Below are 22,472 nucleotides of genomic sequence, written 5' to 3' on the forward strand. Positions count from 1 at the left end.
CGGAGGTGACGTTTTGGGTCGGGGCCCTTCTTTGGACTTTCAAGGAGGAACTCTGAGACCTTCCAGGTGGGGAGTGGAAGGGACTTCCATGGTAACGATGAAGTAGTGGGGACCTAGGGATTGAAGTGTTGAAGAGTGTGCAAGGTGTCTTGGAAGTAGGTTGGAAGGGATGGTCGAAGTGGGAAAAGCAGAGATTGATAGGTTCTTGATTGATGACATCAAAGGTTACGAGGAGAAGGTGGGGAAAGTGGGTTGAGGGGAGAAAAATAGATCAGCCACGATCCAATGGCAGAGCAGACTCGACGGGTCAAACGCCCAATTCTGCACCTCTCTCTCATGGACAAGGGGGAACAAGATGGAATTGAGGTATTTAGGGTGGAGTATGGTGGGGCAGGAGCAGGCAGAAATAAATAGGTCTGCCAGGATAGTTCTGCTTGTGGATTTTGGCAAGAAGATAGAAACGAGTATAGTGGAATTGGTGGGATTAGGTTTATTATTGTCAGATGTACCAAGGTACACTGAAAAGCTTTGTTTTGCTTGTTGTCCAATCAGATAATAATATACAAATATAATCATGCGAAATCTAACACAATAGGTAATGCAGGGGAAAGGTAAAGAGAAGATAGTTCTCAGCTAGATTCTATCCCACAAATTGGCGACATGTCAAGAGTCAAGTGTGTTTTATTCTCACGTCCCAGTTAGAACAATGAAATCCTTACTTGCAGCAGCACAACAGAATATGTAAACAGAGTACTCTGTAAACAATGTTATAAACAAAACGGTGTTGGGTGTTGGATGATCAGCCATGATCATATTGAATGGCGGTGCAGGCTCGAAGGGCCGAATGGCCTACTCCTGCACCTATTTTCTATGTATCTATGTATATTTATATATGAATATACACACACAATTTCCCTCCTGGGATTAATAAAGTTCTATCATATAGTATTGTGTATGTAGGAAGGAACTGCAGATGCTGGTTTAAACTGAAGATAGACACAAAAAGCTGGAGTAACTCACAGTTCAGACAGAATCTCTGGACAAAAGGAAAATATTGCATTTCGGGTTGGGTCTGAAATAGGTTTCTGCACACCTTTGGAATGTGGAAGGAAACAAGAGCACCCGGAGAAAACCCATGCGATCAAAGGGAAAAGGAGCAAACTCCATACAGACAGCACCCATATTCAGGATCAATTCTGGGTCTCTGGCACTTTTAGGCAGCAACTTTATGGCCAATGTACTGCCCCATAGTCTTGAACTGAATTAAAACATTCAGTAGCTGTAAAGGGGGACATAGCGTCACTTGGAGATTTAAGACTGAAAATGGATATTTTCATTTTTTTAGTAACCAAAGTTATCAACGTATAATTTTTTGTGTGTTGGAAAACAAAATATAGTGGCACAGCTGGTAGACTTGCTGCCTCACACACCAGAGATCTGTGTTCGATCCTGTCCTCGGCCACTGTCTGTGTTGAATTTGCACATTCTTCCTGCAAGCATGTGGGTTTCCTCCCACATCCCAAAGATGCATTGGCTTTGTAGGTTAACTTGTCTCTGTAAAATTGCCCCTAATGTGTAGGGAGTGGGAGAGGAAAGTGGGATAACAGAACTTGTGTGAATGGGTGGACAAAAATGCTGGAGAAACTCAGCGGGTGAGGCAGCATCTATGGAGCGAAGGAAATAGGTGACGTTTTGGGTTGAGACCCTTCTTCAGACTGATGTGAGGGTGGGGGGGGGGGGGGGGACGGGAAGAAGAAAGGAAGAGGTGCAGACAGTGGGCTGAGGGAGAGCTGGGAAAGGGAGGAGAAAGCAGGTTCTACCTGAAATTGGAGAAGTCAATGTTCATACCGCTGGGGTGTAAACTGCCCAAGCGAGAAATATGAGGTGCTGCTCCTCCAATTTACGATGGGCCTTACTCTGGCCATGGAAGAGGCCCAGGACAGAAAGGTCAGATTCGGAATGGGAGGGGGAGTTGAAGTGTTGAGCCACCGGGAGATCAGGTTGGTTATTGTGAACTGAGTGGAGGTGTTGTACAAAGCGAACGCTAAGCCTGCGCTTGGTCTCACCGAGGTTGATCATACGCTGAATAATCCAACCACATTTTTGTTTGGAAGTGGAAAGAAATAATACAAATTGCATTCATTGCAATGTATAAAAAGAGTTGAGATACTGTATTATAATTTTGCTGCATGTCATTGTGGTATATATCATGTCTTGATTGGTGAATATGTTTAGTTTGTGACTTTATTTGAAGCAGAAATAATATGTGAATGCTTCATTGAGCATAATTCCGACTGGTAACTCTTCGTCCAAGCACATTATCGCACGCGTCATGCAAGCCGTCTTAAATGACCAACTAAAGTGTCATTTGGCAACCTAAAAAGTTGCCAAGGTTGCCTGGCTGGCAACAGGAATAAAAAGTTAAGTGAGAGCCCTGCAAGGCGTATAATATTTTTGACACTATCATCGGCCTTTCTTACATATGCGGTCACAACACACTGTAGTCTCTAAACAACCCTTCAGTAATTTTCCTTGCCCTCCATTTCAGAATAATAGTGTTTTAAGCCAATAACTCAACACTAGCACTGGCAATAAATAAATAAATAAATAAATAGCGCCGTTTTCCGGCCCCTTATCTCATTGGCCACGCTCGGCTGCAAATTGGTCAATCTGGTGGACTCTTCCATCTTTCTCTAGTCGTGGGGGTGGGGGATTTGGAGGTGCCTCACAAGTGGATCAGCCTAGGGCCTCTCTTCACCTAAATCCGGCCCTGCTGGTCGGCGCGGTCTAGGTGGGCCAAAGGCCCTGTTTTCATGCTATATCTCTAAAGTAAAAGGTCACAGCTTACCAGCCAAGGCAAGCAGCCCAATTCCCCAGTTGCTTCTCACATAAATCTTTATTCATTTCCACTTGGTGCTACAGACTTTAGAGATGGAAGTAGTGTCTGGTATTAGGGAGCAAAAGTTCAACATGACTGTGATCCGGTTCTCCAGCGGCTCTTATTTAAAAGGGATATCGAATAAGCATCAAACATAAACGATAGCAGAGCCAGCAAACCAGAGATAGAGTCCCTGGAGGCACGGCAGACTTTAATGTTTGTTACTAAACCAAGGACAAATGAAATGGTTCAATAGGTGATGGCAATGCAAACTCCTACATCCATCTCCTCCAGCAAAGAAACCTGAACATTATTATTCTTTTACTTCACACACAACTGTCAAGATTCTTGCGGCACCAAAGGTTAGCCTTCCACAGCTACACCTCACCCACAATCATTCAAAAATTAAGTGATACCTCTAGAGCGAAATAAAGGGATACCTCCCACGTTGCCTCTTCTCTGTAACAGGCTCATGTCAGTGTGCCTTTCATTTGGTGCACAAATAATGAAAACTTATTGTCTGTCCATTCCCTCTACAGATGCTGCCTGACCCACTGAATTCCTTCCAGCGTGACAGTCTGGATTTCTTCCGGGTGCTCCGGTCTCCTCCCGCATCCCAAAGACGTGCAGGTTTGTAGGTTAATTGGCCTCTGCCACATTGCCCCTTGTGTGTAGGGAGTGGATGGGAATGAACATAGAACTGGTGTGAACAGGTGATCGATGGTTGGCATGGACTTGGTAGGCTGAAGGGCCTGTTTGCATGCTGTATCGCTAAACAAAACTTGTCCATGAGCCCAAGATAGACAAAAATTGCTGGAGTAACTCAGCAGGTCAGTCAGCATCTCTGGAGAAAAGAATAGGTGACATTTCTGGGTGGAGACCCTTCTTCAGACTGAGAGTTGAGGGGAGGGAAACTAGAGATATGAAAAGGTTCAAAGAACAATTGAATGAAAGGTATGAGCAGAACAAACTGTTGGGCCTGCTGAGTATCTATAGCAATTTTCCTTTTGACAAATGAAAGTACTACTAGTATTTATTAATTCAGGTTCCACAGGAGTAGGTACATTCCCAAAGCGTTGTTTCAAAACACAAGATGAATTTGCTTCTCTGTGTTACTATACAATTTCGGCACTTAGCCCATTACGAAATTACCTCTTGGCCAAATGTACAGTTACTTGCATTGGCCTAATAAAGGCAATATACTTTATTCCTGCAATTTTACTTCGGAGTCACGTGAGTGACTACGTGAAGAACCCCGCCAGGACGCATGTGTGGTATATCGCTTTCACGCTTGCGAAACGACAGGCGGGGTGGAGCGTTCCCCCGCAGCGGTAAGTTTGAAACCGCGACCTGCAGGTAAGTGATTTACTCTGCGGTAGTTTTTGTTCCCCGCGCTGTTTTACACAGGGGGGGTAAGCTGGACAAAATAGTGTCCACAAGTGCTGCGAGTGAAGCTGGCTGGGGAGGACCGCGAAGTTGCGGGAGCCAGCAGCAGCTGAAGGCACAAGCCCCGTAAGTGGGATCAGCTGTGCCGACTTTTGGTCCCGCGCCGGCCAGAACACCACGGCCGGGCGGGAGACTATTCAGAATGGGGCCGTCGACTTTGACAAGTCGAAACGGCAGGAGGCGGGGTGGAACGACGTTCCCCCGTAGCGACAGTTTAAACCTGGACCTGCAGGTAAGTGAAACTGCGGTCTTTATTCTCCCCATACTGTTTCACAGGTGGGGAAACATGGAGAGCTGTGCAAACAACGGCAGGCGGCACAGGAATCACCCGTAAGGGAACAGCTGTGCCCGACTTCGCTCCCGCACCGGCCAGATTAAGCACCATGGCTGGGCGGGAGACTATACAGAACGGAGCCGTTGGCTTTGACAAGTCAAAACGGCAGGAGGAGGGGTGGAAGGACGTTCCCCCATAACGGCAAGTTTTAAGCCTGGACCTGCAGGTAAGTGATACTGCAGTCTTTATTGTTCCCTTACTGTTCTACAGGTGGGAGAAACATGCACAAGGCAAAGAAGTCGACCAGAGCTGCAACAAAGCTGGCGGAGGAAAACCGCGGAGTTGCGGACTCCAGCAGCGACCGGCGGCACAGGACTCACCCGTAAGGGAACAGCTGTGCCCGACTTCGCCCCCGCACCGACCAGATTAAACACTGCGTCTGGGCGGGAAGGCAAGAAGAAAACCAAAAGAGTCGTTGACTGACGAGTCCGACTTTGAGCAGCCGCGAGCGGACGGCGACTGTGAGCGCTGGAGCCGGTTGGAGCGGCTTATGGAGCAAAAGCTCCAACATGACAGACTCCGGGAGATGGAGTCTAGTCACAGTGGGGATATAAAAAACACCCACAGCAGCACCTCACGTGGGGCTGCACAGTGCATCTCCCTCGTCAGAGGGGAGTACTGTGGGGTCAATTCTGGGCTGACCCTGAAGAGGGGTTTGACGAACAAAACTACAAGTGTGCAGGGGGTGCAGGAAGGCTGGAACGGGAGTCAGAAGGCAAGATGTTTAGCTAAGACGCTGTGGCATTATTCTGCAATACGGAGTATGAGATTAATAGTCTCAGGAGAACGCCATCCGCCCAGCTTTAAACCCTAAGTTTGCAGAGCTGTGCAGACCTGGAGGGATTAAACCACCAATATTACTACTTGGGGGCAACCTGTCAAAACAGGTAAAAGAGCTCAATATTGAGGCCAATACCCTGGGTCTCATAAAGGCGGCAACAGGCAGGAACTCCTACACACGACAACAGCACCTCCACGCACCCACCAGCAGGAAGACACACAGAAGCTGGTGAAAGCTCAAAGGCCGGGCTACAGGATAGAGGTCTTTTAGGCCTGGCCCAGACCGGCCTTCCTGGAAGACGTGCAACCCCGAATCCCAAATCCAAAAACCGACGACACAACCTCTACGGCGACTGCAAGGAAGAAAACAAACTTTCCACTGGTCACCATGGAAGTAGGGGGGTCTGGTCTCTTCCCAAAAAAAAAAACAAAAAACAAAAAAAAACAGGTGTAAATAACACAAATTGGTGTGTAGATTACATTTTCTTGGGAGGCATGGAGTGCAATAACTACTAACACTTATTTTCTACCTAGTGTTTAGGGACATACAATTGAATTTGTGCAAAAGATTTCCGGGTTCAGCATGTACCGAACTGAATGTTCGTGCCTTCACGATAAGAAAAACTGGAAGCGCATGCTGAACTGGAGAGGCTAGATGCTAGGGAATCATGGGGAAATCCCAACACGACTCTTTGGAATTCGTGTCAATATCTTTACGAAAAACAAAAAGATGTTCACGAATTAGTCAAACAGAACAGACCGGGACCATCAGGTCTCAAAATAGAATTTAGGACTTACCCTATAGATGATCGTCTCTGTATAATAAGACATTCATTGTTATATATGGAGAACACCAAAAACATCAGAGGCTATGAGATGGCACTACTAATCAGCCACAAGCAACCCCACAAAAAAGTGTCAGTTCAAACTATTACCAGATGGCTGAAACAGGTTTTAACAACAGCTGGAGTGGATACTAACATATTCAAATCTCATTCCACCAGGGCTGCAGCTACATCGGCAGCTATGGAGTTGGACGTACCGATGGACCAAATCCTGGAGACAGCAGGATGGTCAAGGGAAAAAACGTTCCAACAATTCTACCATAAACCAGTGGTTAAACCTGGAACCTTTGCAGAATCAATTTTAAGTTCTGTAATATGATTCACCCCATGAAATTGGGGCTATAATTTGTTGTTAATAGCTTTATCATGGATTTCAATGTCGGATTCATTCACAGAGCTTTGAAATCTTCACGTAGTCCCTCACGTGACTCCGAAGTAAAATAGTAAGATTAAACGAGAACTTACCAGTTCGAAGTTTGATCGTTATTTTATGAGGAGTACGTTGAGGGAATACGTGCCCTCCGCTCCCACCCTTGATCATATACTCAACTGGTATCTTCTTCTCTAATCTTACTATGTTCAGTCATTACAGTTATCTGTGATTTCACACCGCTGCTTTGAAGAATGACACGCTGCGTCCTGGCGGGGTTCTTCACGTATTCCCTCAATGTACTCCTCATAAAATAACGATCAAACTTCAAACTGGTAAGTTCTCGTTTAATCTTACTATTTATTCCTATAAAGAACTGTTCTGTTAAAGCTAAGTGCAATGGCTATTGCATTAAGCAATCATCTTGACCGCTCTGCACATCATACAGAGTATAGATGAATGGGTTTAGTTTTGTCTTTACAAATATTAACCTGTTAATCGATCATCTTAAGTGGGTCAGTTTAATATCTCCCACTCACTATTAAAATCCAACAGACATAAAAGTCTAGATTTCATATTTTTAATAATCTTGGAAATCAACATTACTTCAAATGAATAGATTCTGCACCAATCCATCTTGCCTGTGATCCTAAATGAATAAATTAAAGAGTACATCAATCCTTTGGTGGAGCAACGTGCCTGGAGGTAGACTTCAGAATTAACTGAATTAGTTTAGAAATTCTGAAGATCAGATTTGAATTTTAATCAAAGTGATAATGATAGAACGCTCGACAAAAAAAGAGACACTTCACCGGTATTCCAACCTATAATTTCAATTCCCAGTTGCTGTTGGGTCTCATCTGTTTACATTGTGACATTCTTGCCCTCATCATCAATAGTATATGTATACAAAGCTATCTGGATCCTAATTTAACCAGACATTTGGGGGTTGGGACACTTCAGTCTAAAGAAGGGACCCGACCTGAAACATCACCTATCCATTCCATCCTCAGATGCTGCTTGACCCGTTCAGTTTAGTTTAGAGATATATCGTGGAAATATGCCATTTGGCCCATCCCAGTCCGCACCGACCATCACTCACCTGTTCACACTAGTTCTATGTTATTCCACTTTCCCCACTCACTGTACAATAGGAGCAGTTTACAGAGGTTGATTAACCCACAAACCCACACGCTTTTGGGATGTGTGACGACACTGGAGCACCCAGAGAAAATCCATGCAGTCACAGAGAGAATGTGCAAACGCCACACTTCAGACAGCACCCGGGGTCAGGATCAAACCCAGGACCCTGGCGCTGTGAGCCAGCAGATCTACCCACTGCGCGCCCTTTGGCGCATGACATGCTGCTGAAAAAGCATTTCAACAATATTGAATAAACCTCATGATATTAACCACAGAACACTGATAAAAGTTAGCAATTCGGCAAAAGGAACCAACTCTAAAATAATGACAAGTTTATTTTGGAACAAAAGGCTTTCAATACTTTGCCACTTTAGAAATTTCTAGTGGGGAGGGAGGGGGGAGGATTGTAGAATGTATGACCAATTGCCCTGTTGGGTGCAGAACGACTGCATAAACACTAAACTATCGTTAATTCCCAATTCGACAGAATAGTGCTGAACAGCTTTGTTTGTGGGCCTGCCTGGTAGATATGCATGTGTGTCAACAGGTGTTTATAAAAGTAATGAGAAGCCGATCTTGCCTCCAGGTAAATAGTCATCAGAGAGAACTGGAGGGATGGCCGTGATAAATAGAGTACCTGCCACTAATGGTGGTGGAAACAAGCCCATGTTACCGATTTCTGCAGAACTCTTGAGGTGACACAGTGGTGCAGCGGTAGAGTTGCTGCCTGACAGTGCCAGTGACCCAGGTTCAATCCCGACTGCAGGTGCTGTCTGTATGGAGTATGTACGTTCTTCCCGTGACCACATGGGTTTTCTCCAGGTGCTCTGGTTTCCTCCCACATTTCAAAGACATGCAGGTTTGTAGAATAAATAGCTTCTGTATATTGTCCCTAGTGTGTAAGATAGAACGAGACTGTAAGGGCGATGTGGATTCGGTGGGCCAAAGGGTCAGCTTCCAAGCTCCATCTCTAAAGTAAACTTGCTCGAACCTGCCACTAGTGGAGGTGGAAACAAGCTCATGTTACAAATTTCTGCAGAACTCCTATTCTTCAAAAAAAGAACGGAAAAACGAATAGCTAGTCCTTTCATATTATCAAAGTCATGATAAGCTCATAGGTTTTAGGATCAGAATTGGGCCATTCGATCCATCAAGTCTATCCCACCATTCAATCATGGCTGACCTATATTTCCCTCTCAACACCATTTTCCTGCCTTCTCCCCATAACCCCTGCCATCCTTATGGGCCTGTCCCACTTCAGCGATGTTTTAGGCGACTAGGCTGTCACCACATGGTTGCCGGGGTGTCACCTATATGGTCTCCTCAGTCCCCAAAGGGTTGTGTCTTTTTTCTGGTCATCGCTGTATTTTGAAATGTTTAAAACTTTTCAGCGGCTGTCGGCGCCCGTGGGCTTGACGGCAACGATCGTAGGTTGTCGCCAGGATGACGTAGGTTGTCGCCGGTGCTGACTTTGGTGAATTCCATTGGCTACTACCTACGTCAACCGGCAACAGGTACCGGCGACTGAATTGTCTTACCTTGTCGTAGCTTGTCGCGGGTGGAAGTAGGTTGTCGTAGGTGTTGTCGTAGGCGGACGTCCTAATGGGTCGCCGGTTGCCAGTAGCTTGATGTCGACTGGGAGGTAGGTTATTGTAGACATTGTTGTTGGGGGGGGGGGGGGTCCAGTCGCCGGTGTTTCGGCGACCTGCTAAGATTATGAAAGTCGCTGAAAACAAATCGCCTAAGTGGGACAGGCCCATTACTAATCAAGAACCTGTCAATCGTCACCATAAAAATATCCATCATCTTGGCCTCCACAGCTGTCTGTCTGCGGCAATGAATTCCACAGATTCACCACCCTCTGACTAAGGAAATTCCAGCTCATCTTTCTAACACCGTGTCCTTTTATGCCAAAACTATGCCTTCTGGTCCGAGACTCTCCCACGAGCGGAAACATTCTCCCCACATTCACTCTATCCAGGCCTTTCACTATCCAGCAACTTTCAATGAGATCGCCCTCATCCTTCTAAACTCTAGTGAGTACTGTTCCAAACACTCGTCATATGTCATACGTCCCAATCATTTCTGGGATCATTCTGGAATCCTTCAGTCCATGAAGATTTATTGTGAACCGTAACAAAGAGACCAAAGATGGCCAAGCAATTCCCAGGACATTTTCATTAGTGGACTCTAATGAAAGTAGTGGCTTGGTGACTCTGTCTTGTTGTTTACAATGGGTTTTACAGAATTCTATGTTCACATATCTGCTGTGCTGCTGCAAGTAAGAATTTCATTGTTTCATTTCAGGACACAGGACAATAGAACACTCTCGACTTAACAGAAAACAGACCCCGACCCGAAACATCGCCTATCCACGCTCTCCGGGGATGCTGCCTGACCTGCTGAGTTTCTCCAGTACTTTGTGTCTTATTTTGTAAACCAGCAACCGCAGTTCCTTGCATCGACATACTACGCCGTTCAACCTTCCCACCCATGAGAATAAACGGTTAAAGTAACAGCAAACAGCACAACGAATGCAAGGATGAAGAAAGTATCAAAAAATAACCCAAATGTAACATTCGTCCATAAATACCGACCTGGGATTGACTGAATGCACGTTGCGTTTTAATTTTAAATATGCACGGAGTTTTGCCCTCAGCCATCTGCAAAGGAACATTACACATGATTAAAAATGTTGTGAAAGTAACATAATTAAGATGGAGCAGCGTTTCATTCTTTTGACAGCATGATAAATTAAAAAGACTCTGCTGTGAGCCCACAAAATGTTTTAAATTATAACTGGTTTATGCGCTTTATATGTACCGAGCAGCATTTTCCAATGTACAAAGACTTGCCATGCTTCCGTTAAAATAGTCAATGCAATATCAATAAACAATTCAGCAGCAAAACGTAACACAAAGGTGAGATGCGACTTGTTTAATGCAGAATTTCCAACAGCATGGATATTTATGGGTAGGAATTTCCAGCCCTATGGTCAAGAGAGTTCCGTTCCAGCCATCCTATAGCCATATATATATATAGGAAACAACGAACTGCAGATGCTGGCTTATGCCAAAGTTAGGCACAAAGTGCTGGAGTAACTCAGTGGGTCAGGCAGCATCTCTGGAGAAAAAGGATGGCAACATTTCAGGTCAGGACCCTTCTTCAGACATAATTGTTGAAAGGCATGATTCTGTCCTCTCCATGCAAACAATGGAGCTCTTACTTTGTTATAGATGGGGAGAAGCTAACTGGTGATAATCTTTGGGAATCGTGGTGGATGCATGTAGCAAGTTGTCAAAGTTTGAAACAAGTTTATTCATGGATAACCCCTTGAGATGGACAGTCATCTCGTTTTCGAGGGGGTCCAACATAGAACATACAGCACAAGACATAACATACATAGAGGCTCTCATTGACCCACCTACCTACACACCAATCCCAAAACCCCTCCATCCCCACTTGTTATAGTTTATAACAATTGTTAATTGGCTTTACATATCCAATAATAATAATAATAGTTATGTGTTACAGCATAATCTTGATGCATAATACCATATACCACCTATCATACATCGTACGTTAATACATACTATCAACATTATTACATGATATATTATTTCATGATATTGTGACATAATACAATATAAGACCTTGTTACACTATGCAATACAATAATACATAAGTGTAATGGCCATGCATATACAATAGTTATGCCAAATGATCACACACAGAGCAAGCTAGATAAAGGAGCTCGAAGACTCTAATACTAGAAACAGGTACATGATTTTATAAGGAAGGGTAAAAGTGTATTTTTAAATAGATGAAATGAGCTAATAGTTCTAATGGTACTAGGCAGAGTGTTCCAGTCAGAAGGAGCTTTGAATTTAAATGCACGTCTCCCAATTTCTTTGTTAGTTCTTGGAATGAAAAAGAAGGGTTGCTGAATATGTCTTAGTGAGTATGAGGGTGTGTATGGTAATAGGTCTTGTTTTAAATAAGAAGGGTAATTGAGATGGATGCATTTAAAGATGAACTGGAACCAGTGGTAGCATCTTCGAGCGTGGGGGGATAACCAGTTTAGAGTTTCGTACATAGAACAGTGGTGAGTTATTTATGGACACCTTAAAATAAATCTGCAAAGACTATTATAAACTACATTGAGGGGTTGAAGATGTGTATCAAATGTATTCTGATAGACAATATCAGCATAATCCAGTGTTGGTAGTAGTAGTTGAGAGACAATTATTTTTCTCATCTGAAAGGTGAATCAATTTATATGGCGGTAAAGAATAGCTAGATTACATCTGAGTTTTTTAGTAATCGTCTCACTATGCTGCGTAAACGAAAGCGTTGGGTCGAGCCAAACACCAAGATATTTGAACTTCAAAGTCTGAAGAAGGATGCCAGACCGAAACTTCGCCTATCCTCCAGAGATGCTACCTAATCCATTGAGTTACTCCAGCACTTTGTGTTCCACAGCTGCCAGAGGAAGTAGTTGAGGCAGGTACAACACCAATTAAAATATATTTGGAGAGGAACATGTATAGGAAAGCCGAATGCAGACAAATGGGACAAGCTTAGATGGGGCACCTTGGGCGGCATGGACGAGTTGGGCCGAAGGGTCTGTTTCCACACTGTATGACTCGAAGACTAATTGGTTTCCTTTCAAATTGCATAGCTTTACAATTTAGGGGACACAAAAAAAATGATCAAATAGATACATACGTGTAAATACCATCAGAAACTTTATTTTGTTACTATATTCTTAATTTTGTTCCTGAAATGGACACTAATTTTGTTTTCATAAAAGTTTACACAAGGGATCCTTCTTTAAATTATTCTATTAAATTTAATTACAAGTTGCATCTGCCAGCTTTGATATTAGATATTTTAAAAATAATTTAAGATGGAAAAAACTTTATGGAAGAGAATACTGCGCTCAATACTGCACTGACACTATGGTTGTGTGTAGCAAGTAGCAAATTAAGCTAGAAATTCAGAATTAAGAGTGGTTTATATTTTATAATGAATTGGTTTAATTATAAGTATGTTTCAACTACAATTATCACGTATCTGTTGAGGTGCAGACTGGATATGTTCTCGTACCTGCTCAAATCTCTGGATTACATTGAAGTAAATTACTAAGGAACTGCAGATACTGGGTTACAGTGAAGTTACACCAAAGAAGGGTCTCAACCTAAAACATCACATGTTCCTTTTCTCCAGAGATGCTGCCTGACCTGCTGAGTTACTCCAGCATTTTGTGCCTATCTTATGCATTATGTCTAGTTTAGATATACAGCATGGATTCAGGCCCTTAGGCCCACACCGACCACAGGTCACCCATTCACACTGGTTCTATGTTATCCCACTTTCTCATCCATTCCCTACACATGAGGGGCAATTTACAGAGGTCAATTAGCCTACAAACCCACAAGTCTTTGGGATGTGAGAGGAAACCAGAGCACTTGGAAGAAACCCATGCAGTCACAGGGAGAACACGTAATGCAGAGGGGGCAAACTCCACATTAGCAGCAACCAAGATTAGGATTTAACCAGGGTCTCTGGCGCGGAGAGGTAGCAGCTCTACCAGCTGCGCCACACTTAAAGTAACAGGAAGGGAGTAGATATATCTTGTAGAATCATTGTTACACTGACCTTGTTTTTCCATAACTTGCCCAGCTTTATTCCAAACTAAAAGAATACTACAAGCAGTCAAATCTGAACTATCCAGAGTGAATCTACACAGATTCTAGTCTGCACACCCGTTGCCTTTTGCCTTACAAATATTGACGGTTCGATTTCCCCAAAACTATTCCATAATTTATGATTTATATTAAACTTCCATGTAATGTCACATTTCTTCACCACAATAGAAATGGACAAATGCACAGAGTTACCAGGACTGCATTGATTAGACCACTGAATTATTTGCCTTCCACCAACCAGCAGAGAGGAACTCTGCTAGTGACAGAGTTTTTAAGACATGAAGTGGACAGATGTCCTTGCCGTTACATTTAGGTTCTCACCATTCATCATAGGAAAGCTATTGTCCTTACAGATTAGCTACCAGCCTGGGGTTGATTTACATTCAAAGCAGAGAGAGGTAATATATTTGCATTAATTGTCATTGATAGCCTCATAAAAGGTTTCACCCCAGAAGTCAGTTCAAAAGGTAGGCAGGAAAATGACTACAATTATTAATACATGACTGAACTATCTAAAGTGCGCAAAATTAAAAAGGAAATACACGAAACAAGCTTTCTAAATATAAAAGCCAAGGGTATAGTGAAACATTCTCCTCTGCTGTACTAACACAATAACTCCCAGGCTTCCAATAACTTTCATTCATCCGTTCTTTGTTCCTTTTCATAACTAGCTTCCCTCTCCCCTGACTCTCAGTCTCAAGAAGGGTCTCGACCCGAAACATCGCATTCCTTTTCTCCAATAATGCTGCCTGGCCCGCTGAGTTACACCAGCATTTGATGTCTATCTAACACCAGGTTTGCTGGTTAATAAAATCAGATTTTTTGGAAGGGTGCGGATCATGTGTAGGCAGATGAGACGTTAGTTTATCTTGACATTATGTTCAGTACCGACATAGTGGGCCCTAGGGCCGGTTCCTGTGCTGTATTTTTTTCCTATGCTCTTTGAACAAGAATTAGGATTAACCTACTGGCATCAGAGCTACATTGTTTTCAGATTGAAGAATGTAGAGGGGACAAATCTGATGCCTTGACAAGAATCATTGTAGCTCAACTTGAAAATTCTCATGTAGAAACAAGGAACTGCAGATGCTGGTTTTACAAAAAAAAAAGACACAAAGTGCTGGAGTAACTCAGCGAGTCAGGTAGCATCTCAGGATAACATTGATAAGCAACGTTTCAGGTCGGGACCCTTCTCCAAAGCAAATTCCTAAATTCTCATCATCAGATTCCACTTCAAGAAGTTACTCAGTTCCTTCACCAGAAGAATTAAGAACGTAGAACAGTACAGGAACAGGCCCTTCGGCCCACAATGTCTGTGCCGAACATGAGGCCAAGTCCAATCTGCCTCCACCACCACCCTCTGCATAAAATAAACTTGTCCCGCACATTTCCCTTGACCTATGCCCCTCCCATCCTAAAGCTATGCCTTCTAGTTTTTGACATTTGCACCCTGGGGACGAGGTTCTGATCATCTAGCCTGTCAATGCATATCATTATTTTTATATCACACGTCTCCCCTCAAGCTCCAGCGTTCCAGAGCAAACACTCCAAGTCTGTCCAACCTCTTTCTACCCCCTCATCCAGGAAGCAGTCTCGTACGTTTGTTGGAAGGAACTGCAGATACGGGTTTATACCGAAGATAGAGACAAAATTCTGGAGCAACTCAGCCGGCCAGGCAGCATCTCTTCAGAAAGGGAATAGGTGATGTTTCGGGTCAGAACTTCTTCAGATTGAAATATAGGGGGGGGGGGGGGGGTGGAGAGAGTAGAGGGGTGGAACTGGAGGCGAGAAAAGGCCATAACAAATCAGAGTCAGCGATCCAATCTAGTAAACCTCCTCCAAACCTCCACATCAGTCTTGTAATGGGGAGACCAGATCTGCACACAATACTCCAAATGCAGCTTAGCAAAGGTCCGATAAACAAGCATCATAACTTCCTGACTCTTAGACTCCATGCGCTGACAAATGAAGGCTATCATACCATATGCTTTCTTTACATCACAGTGGCTTGCAAACATATTCATACCCCTTGAACTTTTCCACATTTTGTCACGTTACAACCACAAACGTAAATGTATTTTATTGGGATTTTATGTGATAGACCAACACAAAGTGGCGCATAATTGTGAAGTGGAAGGAAAATGATACATGGTTTTCAAATTTTTTTACAAATAAAAAACTGAAAAGTGTGGCATGCAAAAGTATTCAGCCCCCTTTACTCTGATACCCCTAAATAAAATCCAGTGCAACCAATTGCCTTCAGAAGTCACCTAATTAGTAAATAGAGTCCACTTGTGTATAATCTAATCTCAGTATAAATACAGCTGTTCTGTGAAGGCCTCAGAGGTTTGTTAGAGAACATTAGTGAACAAACAGCATCATGAAGCCCAAGGAACACACCAGACAGGTCAGGGATAAAGTTGTGGAGAAGTTTAAAGCAGGGTTAGCTTATAAAAAAAATATCCCAAGCTTTGAACATCTCACGGAGCACTGTTCAATCCATCATCCGAAAATGGAAAGAGTATGGCACAACTGCAAACCTACCAAGACATGGCCGTCCACCTAAACTGACAGGCCGGGCAAGGAGAGCATTGATCAGTGAAGCATGGTAACTCTGGAGGAGCTGCAGAGATCCACAGCTCAGGTGAGAGAATCTGTCCACAGGACAACTATTAGTCGTGCACTCCACAAATCGGGCCTTTATGGAAGAGTGGCAAGAAGAAAGCCATTGTGGAAAAAAAGCCATAAGAAGTCCCGTTTGCAGTTTGCCACAAGCCATGTGGGGGACACAGCAAACATGTGGAGGAAGGTGCTCTGGTCAGATGAGACCAAAATTGAAGTTTTTGGCCTAAATGCAAAACGCTATGTGTGGCGGAAAACTAACACTGCACATCACCCTGAACACACCATCCCCACTGTGAAACATGGTGGTGGCAGCATCATGCTGTGGGGATGCTTTTCTTCAGCAGGGACAGGGAAGCTGGTCAGAGTTGATGGGAAGATGGATGGAGCCAAATACAGGGCAATCTTGGAACAAAACCTGTTAGAGTCTGTAAAAGACTTGAGACTGGGGCGGAGGTTCACCTTCCAGCAGGACAACGACCCTAAACATACAGCCAGAGCTACAATGGAATGGTTTAGATCAAAGCATATTCATGTGAGAATGGCCCAGTCAAAGTCCAGACCTAAATTCAAATGAGAATCTCTGGCAAGGCTTGAAAATTGCTGTTCACAGACGCTCTCCATCCAATCTGACTGACCTTGAGCTATTTTGCAAAGAAGAATGGGCAAAATTTTCCAGTCTCTAGATGTGCAAAGCTGGTAGAGACATACCCCAAAAGACTTGCAGCTGTAATTGCAGCGAAAGGTGGTTCTACAAAGTATTGACTCAAGGGGGCTGAATACTTTTCCACGCCACACTTTAGTTTTTTATTTGTAAAAAAATTTGAAAACCATGTATCAGTTTCCTTCCACTTCACAATTATGCACCACTTTGTGTCGGTCTATCACATAAAATCCCAATAAAATACATTTACGTTTGTGGTTGTAACGTGACAAAATGTGGAAAAGTTCAAGGGGTATGAAAACTTTTGCAAGTCACTGTACTCCTCCAGTTTCCCCTGTGTGCTGGCACCTTGTCCTTTTGCCAGAGAGACGACAGATTACAGGTATTTATATACACCTTAAGAGGAGGATTTAAGTAGACTATTCAGTTTTCACAGTGGGCTGTATGCAACACAAGGGCGACTTTTAAACTCTGACAGCAGTTGATCTCAAAATTAATCTGTATAATGTCATTGACTGCCAAGGAAGCACGCCAGTCATATTTATGTTACCAGTGCTAATACATTGGCATGCCAGGAGGCTGAGGGGTGATCTTAGGGTCTGTTTCCATGCTAATATCTAAATCTCGGTTTAATTACCATCCCTTCCTCTTCCGAAGACATTAAGTCATAAGATCATAAAGAATAGTAGAATTAGGTCATTTGGCCCATCAAGTCTACTCTGCCATTCAATCATGGCTGATCTATCTCTCCCTCCTAACCCCATTCTCCTGCCTTCTCCCCACAACCTCTGACACCTGTACTAATCAAGAATATATCTGTCTCTACCCAAAATATCCACTGACTTGGCCTCCACAGCCTTCTGTGACAAAGAATCCCACAGATTCACCACCCTCTGGCTAAGGACATTTCTCCTCACCTCCTTTCTCCCATTCTCAAGTGATAGCACTGTTTAGCTGAACATAGTCAACAACCTACCAAAGGCAAACACATCTGATCAAGTTCAAGTTCAAGTGAGTTTATTGTCATGTGTCCCTGATAGGACAATGAAATTCTTGCTTTGCTTAGCACACAGAACATAGTAGGCATTTACTACAAAATTGAACACTTGTACCTTTGTCAGCACCCTATACACGTCGACTCTTGGCATACATTATGTATGGTATGCAAAATAAAGAATTTCACCCTGACATGTCACATGTGATAATAAAGTATCAAAGTTGTGTATATTCTGTGCATTTACAATATCCCTGCACCTCTCCCCATGCCTTCTTCTCTTCCCCCCCTCCCTATTTTAAATGGATACCATTTTCACAGCAGGTCCTCATTGTTAACAAGAGCATCAATACTTCGATACACTCTTTCATCTCCAGGTCTGCCGCTGGCCTCATCTGCTGCTTTGTAGTCGAGTTCCTTATTTTGATTATTACATCTGCAATTCTCCCACTGAACAAACCAAATCTCCACCTACTGCAGTAACTCATCTCCCAGTTGTTAACAGAAATATCAGTAACGGACCTTTTAATTAGGAAGAGATGCCCAAGGCAAATTCAGCAAGTCCAAAGTATCAAACACGAATGTCGCATCTGGTTTAGCATTTCGCCAAGCAAAAGTATTGGAAAGGCAGAATTAACCATTTCCTGACAAAAATGAAATTTACAATTCTGGAATTCCTTCTGCAAAAACTCTCCCCACCCCCCAACCGTTTTGGATTTTCGAGACACGGCACGGAAACAGGCCCTTTTGCCCAACGATTCCACATTGACCAGCGATCCCTCGTACACTCGCACTATCCTACTCACACTAGGGACAATTTACAATTTTACCTATACACCTTTGGAGTGTGGGAGGAAACCGGAGCACCAGGAGAAAACCCACACGGTCAAAGGGAGAACGTACAAATTCCGTCCAGCCAGCACTCACGGTCAGGATCGAACGCTGGTCTCTGGCGCTGTAAGGCAGCAACTCTACCGCTGCGCCAACATGCCGCCCCTTTTTCTCCCTTCTCCTGACCTTGTAATTTTTCTTTCACATTCAAATCGGAAACTCACAATATAATTCTCTCACACAATTATTTATTTCCGCCAGTAGCATTCTGCAGCTGATCAATTTTCTGTCTCCCAGCTTGTAATACAGACCCAAATGAAGTCCAGCAAAACACAAAGTGCTGGCGGAACTCAGCTGGTCAAGCAGCATCCGTGGAGGGAGAGAATGGGTGTTGATTCAGGTCAGGTGGAGTCTGAAGAGTTCCGACCCAAAACATAATCTGTCCATTTCCCTCCACAGATCCTGCCGAGGGTAGGCCCATTTGATAGAAGTATATAGAATTATGAGGCATAGATAGGGTAGACAGTCAAAACCTTTTTCCATGGGGTGGAAATGTCAAAGACTTGTGGGGAGAGGGGCAAGGTTTGAAGGAGTTATGCAGGACATGGTTTTTTTTTTAATTTGCAGAGGGTGATGTGTGCCTGGAACGCGCTGCCAGGGGTGGTGGTGGAGGCAGATACAGTAGTGGCTTTCAAAGGGCTTTTGGATAGGCACATGGATATGCAGGGGATGGAGGGAATATGAACCACATGCAGGCAGAGGAGATTAGTTTAACTTGGCATCATGTTCGGCACAAGTATTGTGGGCCGAAGGACCTGTTCCTGCACTGTTCCACACATTTGCACAAACATCAGTCGAAAAGACAAGTCAGCAGCATCGTAATCTATGGATATGAAACTTCATCCCTGTAATTCAGTTCCATGTTTAAAATTTAGAAGTAAAAATATGACATTGATTGTTTGGTCCATGCAATAAGAGATGAAATTCTACTCCCAATATCTTGCATTCACGATATTGCTGTTCATTGACATTTGTCATATGCAGGTCAGAAATTACTGCACTTCAGAAAAACTTCCATGTCTGTGAGTACACAGATATTTAGGGTTTTAAACAGCATTTTACAAATGTAAATATTTGCTTACAATTGGGTCTGAACTTTAGAGATTCAGCCCAGAAACAGCCCTTGGTGTCCATGTCAACCAGTGATCATCCCATACTCTTGCACTATCCTACACGTTAAGGACAATTTACAGTTTTTTTACCGAAGCCAATTAACCTACAAACCTGCATGGTATGAAAAGGTACAAAGAACAAATAAATTAAAATAAATTAAAATGAAAAGAACAAACCAAAGCCAGCCAGAGTAACTCAGCAGGACAGGTAGCGTCTCTGGAGAGAAGAAATGGGTGATGTTTCGAGTCGAGACCCTTCTCCCGAAACGGCACCCATTCCTTCTCTCCAGAGATGCTGCCTGTCCCGCTGACTTACTCCAGCTTTTTGTGTCTATCTTCAGTTTTGTGTCTATCTGCAGTTCCTTCCGACACAAATTAAAGCCAGCACCGGGTTAAAGGTCCATGGTTGGCTGTGTGGAAGGTGATAACGAGTGGTGCAAACAGTGAAACACAGCAGGACAACAGTGAAACTAGTAGGACAACTAGGGTAGGGGAAAGACGGAGAGAGGGTTACTTGAAATTAGAGAAATCAATATTAAGACCGCTGGGTTGTAAACTTGGGATTACAGTGAGGGTGGGCAAGGCAGCAAAGCAGAAGCACTGGAGAGAAAATACCAGTTTATCTTATTGATGTGCACCTTTAAGACTCAGAAAACATAAGTCAAGTCTCACCTCCAGAAATGTATAAATACAAGGTCACCAAGAGCTGCTCTTGCACACCTTCTAGTGTCTGATCAAGAAAAGTACTGCTGATACCCTGGGAGAAATATTACAATACACTTGTGCTGTGACTTAGGAAATACTGCACAGTAAGAAACATCCTTAATTGAGGAAAAAATAAAAATAAAAGATTGTAGATAACTAATGCAAACATCTTTACAGAATAATTGACCATATCTCTTAATATATAAAGGTAAAGATGTACTTTCTTTTAGCAATTACTTCCGTCTGTAAGAGTTGCTTTTGTCAGTTGTAATTTTCCTCACTCTGTTCAAAATGAACTTAAAAACAATTTAGCAGGCTCACTGTCAAAGTTCACTGATCTTGCCAATGCCTACAGTGGCGATATTGCTCATTTTTTAATGTACTATAATTTACTTAAATAACTGTACTTAAATAACTATTTAATGCACCTTACCGTGTCACCTTAACTGTATCTCAACACAGAATTCTTCCTACCTCTACCAGTCCCTGGGTAGAAACTATTGCCGAGACCTTTAAGAACAGATTAAAAACCATTAAAGACCAGTGAAATTTTTTGACATCTATAGAAGGTATTGTACTATCCCAGTCTCTTTGCAAGATGGAACTTGGATTTGGACTTAATCTTGATTACAAGCTGTAAACACCGATCAGATGTTGAAATCTTAAGTATTTAAATATTTGAAGGGCCAATTTAAAATCAGGGCCTCTGTAATTATGAGGCAATAATTCACACAGTTTAAAAAAAAAAAAAATCTTTTAGTGAAAAATTCCTTATTGTTAAGTTAAATATATTCAACATTGCTAAGCAAGACATGCTGCACTGAAAACACTAACTCCTCGGAGCAGTGGACAGATATTGCTAAAAGATTTACTAATAATAGCATAAGTTGAAGTGAAATGTGATCACAACCAATGCACAACAGAATACTGAAGGCGTTTCAATTTGCTTTGAGCTTTTTAAAATTCAGAATAATTCAAATATTATAAAGAGAAATAAAGAGACTTATTAAAGTGCTTGAACAGAAACCCTTCCTTTTGCCTCACTGTAAAAAATGCATCATACCGGCTGCTGTGCTGTCAATCAAGTGACCGAGTTGACCTTTGCTTTGCGCGGTTCCTTGCCTGCTGGAAGATGTCCCTGTTTCCCCCTGGACCAGACGGGCATCTACACAGCATTGCCGACCTGCCCGCAGTCCCGTCCCATTGTTAGACGTGAACAAGCCGGCAACCTGCTGCCAGCCGCCCGCTCCCTCCTGCAAACACAGCCAATCCCACCACCGCCACCTCCTCTGACATCACACTCAGGGTGACTGGAAAACACACACTGCTTCTTCCCAAAGTGTTCACGTAACAACCCTGCTGGTCCTGGCCAGGCAGGCAGACAGACAGGCAGACAGGGAGACAGACAGGGAGGGAGAGGGGGAGACAGACAGGCAGGGAGACAGGGAGATGGGGGAGAGGGGGAAGGGGAAGGAAGGAATGAGGAGGGGAGGGGTAGAGGGAGGGAGAGGAAGGAGGGGGGGGGAGATAGGGAGGGGAGAAGAGGAGGGGGGGGGGGAGGAAGAGGAGGGGGGGAGAGAGTAGGGGGGAGGAGAGGAGGGGGAGAAGAGGAGGGGGGAGGGAGAAGAGGAGGGGGGGGAGGAGGAGAGGAGTGGGGGAGGGAAAGAGGAGGGGAGAGGGGGAGAGGAGGGGGGGAGGAAGAGGGGGGAGAGGGGGAGAGGAGGGGGGGAAGAAAGATGGGGGGGAAAAAAGATGGGGGGGAGAGGAGGGGAGAGGAAAGAGGAGGGGGGGAGAGGGAGGAAGAGGAGGGGGGGGAGGAGGTGAGGAGGAAGAGGAGGGGGGAGAGGAGAGAGAGAGGAGGGGGAGAGGAGGGAGGGGGGGGAGCATTGAGATGGGTGGGGTGGAGAGAGGAAGAGAAGAGGGGGAGGGGGGGAGGGAGAGAGCTAGAGATTATATCTGCTTTCAGCAGAATACCTT

The 22,472-nt window shown here is 43.8% G+C and overlaps 1 protein-coding gene across 2 annotated transcripts in view; it reads right to left on the bottom strand.

Annotated features, from left to right (window-relative positions):
• rbfox3 (RNA binding fox-1 homolog 3) overlaps positions 1 to 21,736 on the bottom strand; it is a 1,262,719-nt gene extending 1,240,983 nt beyond the window's left edge. For both annotated transcript variants that reach the window (XM_033044598.1, XM_033044592.1), the window contains exon 1: positions 21,559 to 21,736. The gene's annotated coding sequence lies outside the window, so the exon portion shown is untranslated. The remainder of the gene's footprint in view (positions 1 to 21,558) is intronic.
• Between the last annotated feature and the right edge of the window lie 736 nt (positions 21,737 to 22,472).

This window comes from Amblyraja radiata, chromosome 26, assembly GCF_010909765.2.
Source record: "Amblyraja radiata isolate CabotCenter1 chromosome 26, sAmbRad1.1.pri, whole genome shotgun sequence".
Classification (NCBI taxonomy): domain Eukaryota; kingdom Metazoa; phylum Chordata; class Chondrichthyes; order Rajiformes; family Rajidae; genus Amblyraja; species Amblyraja radiata.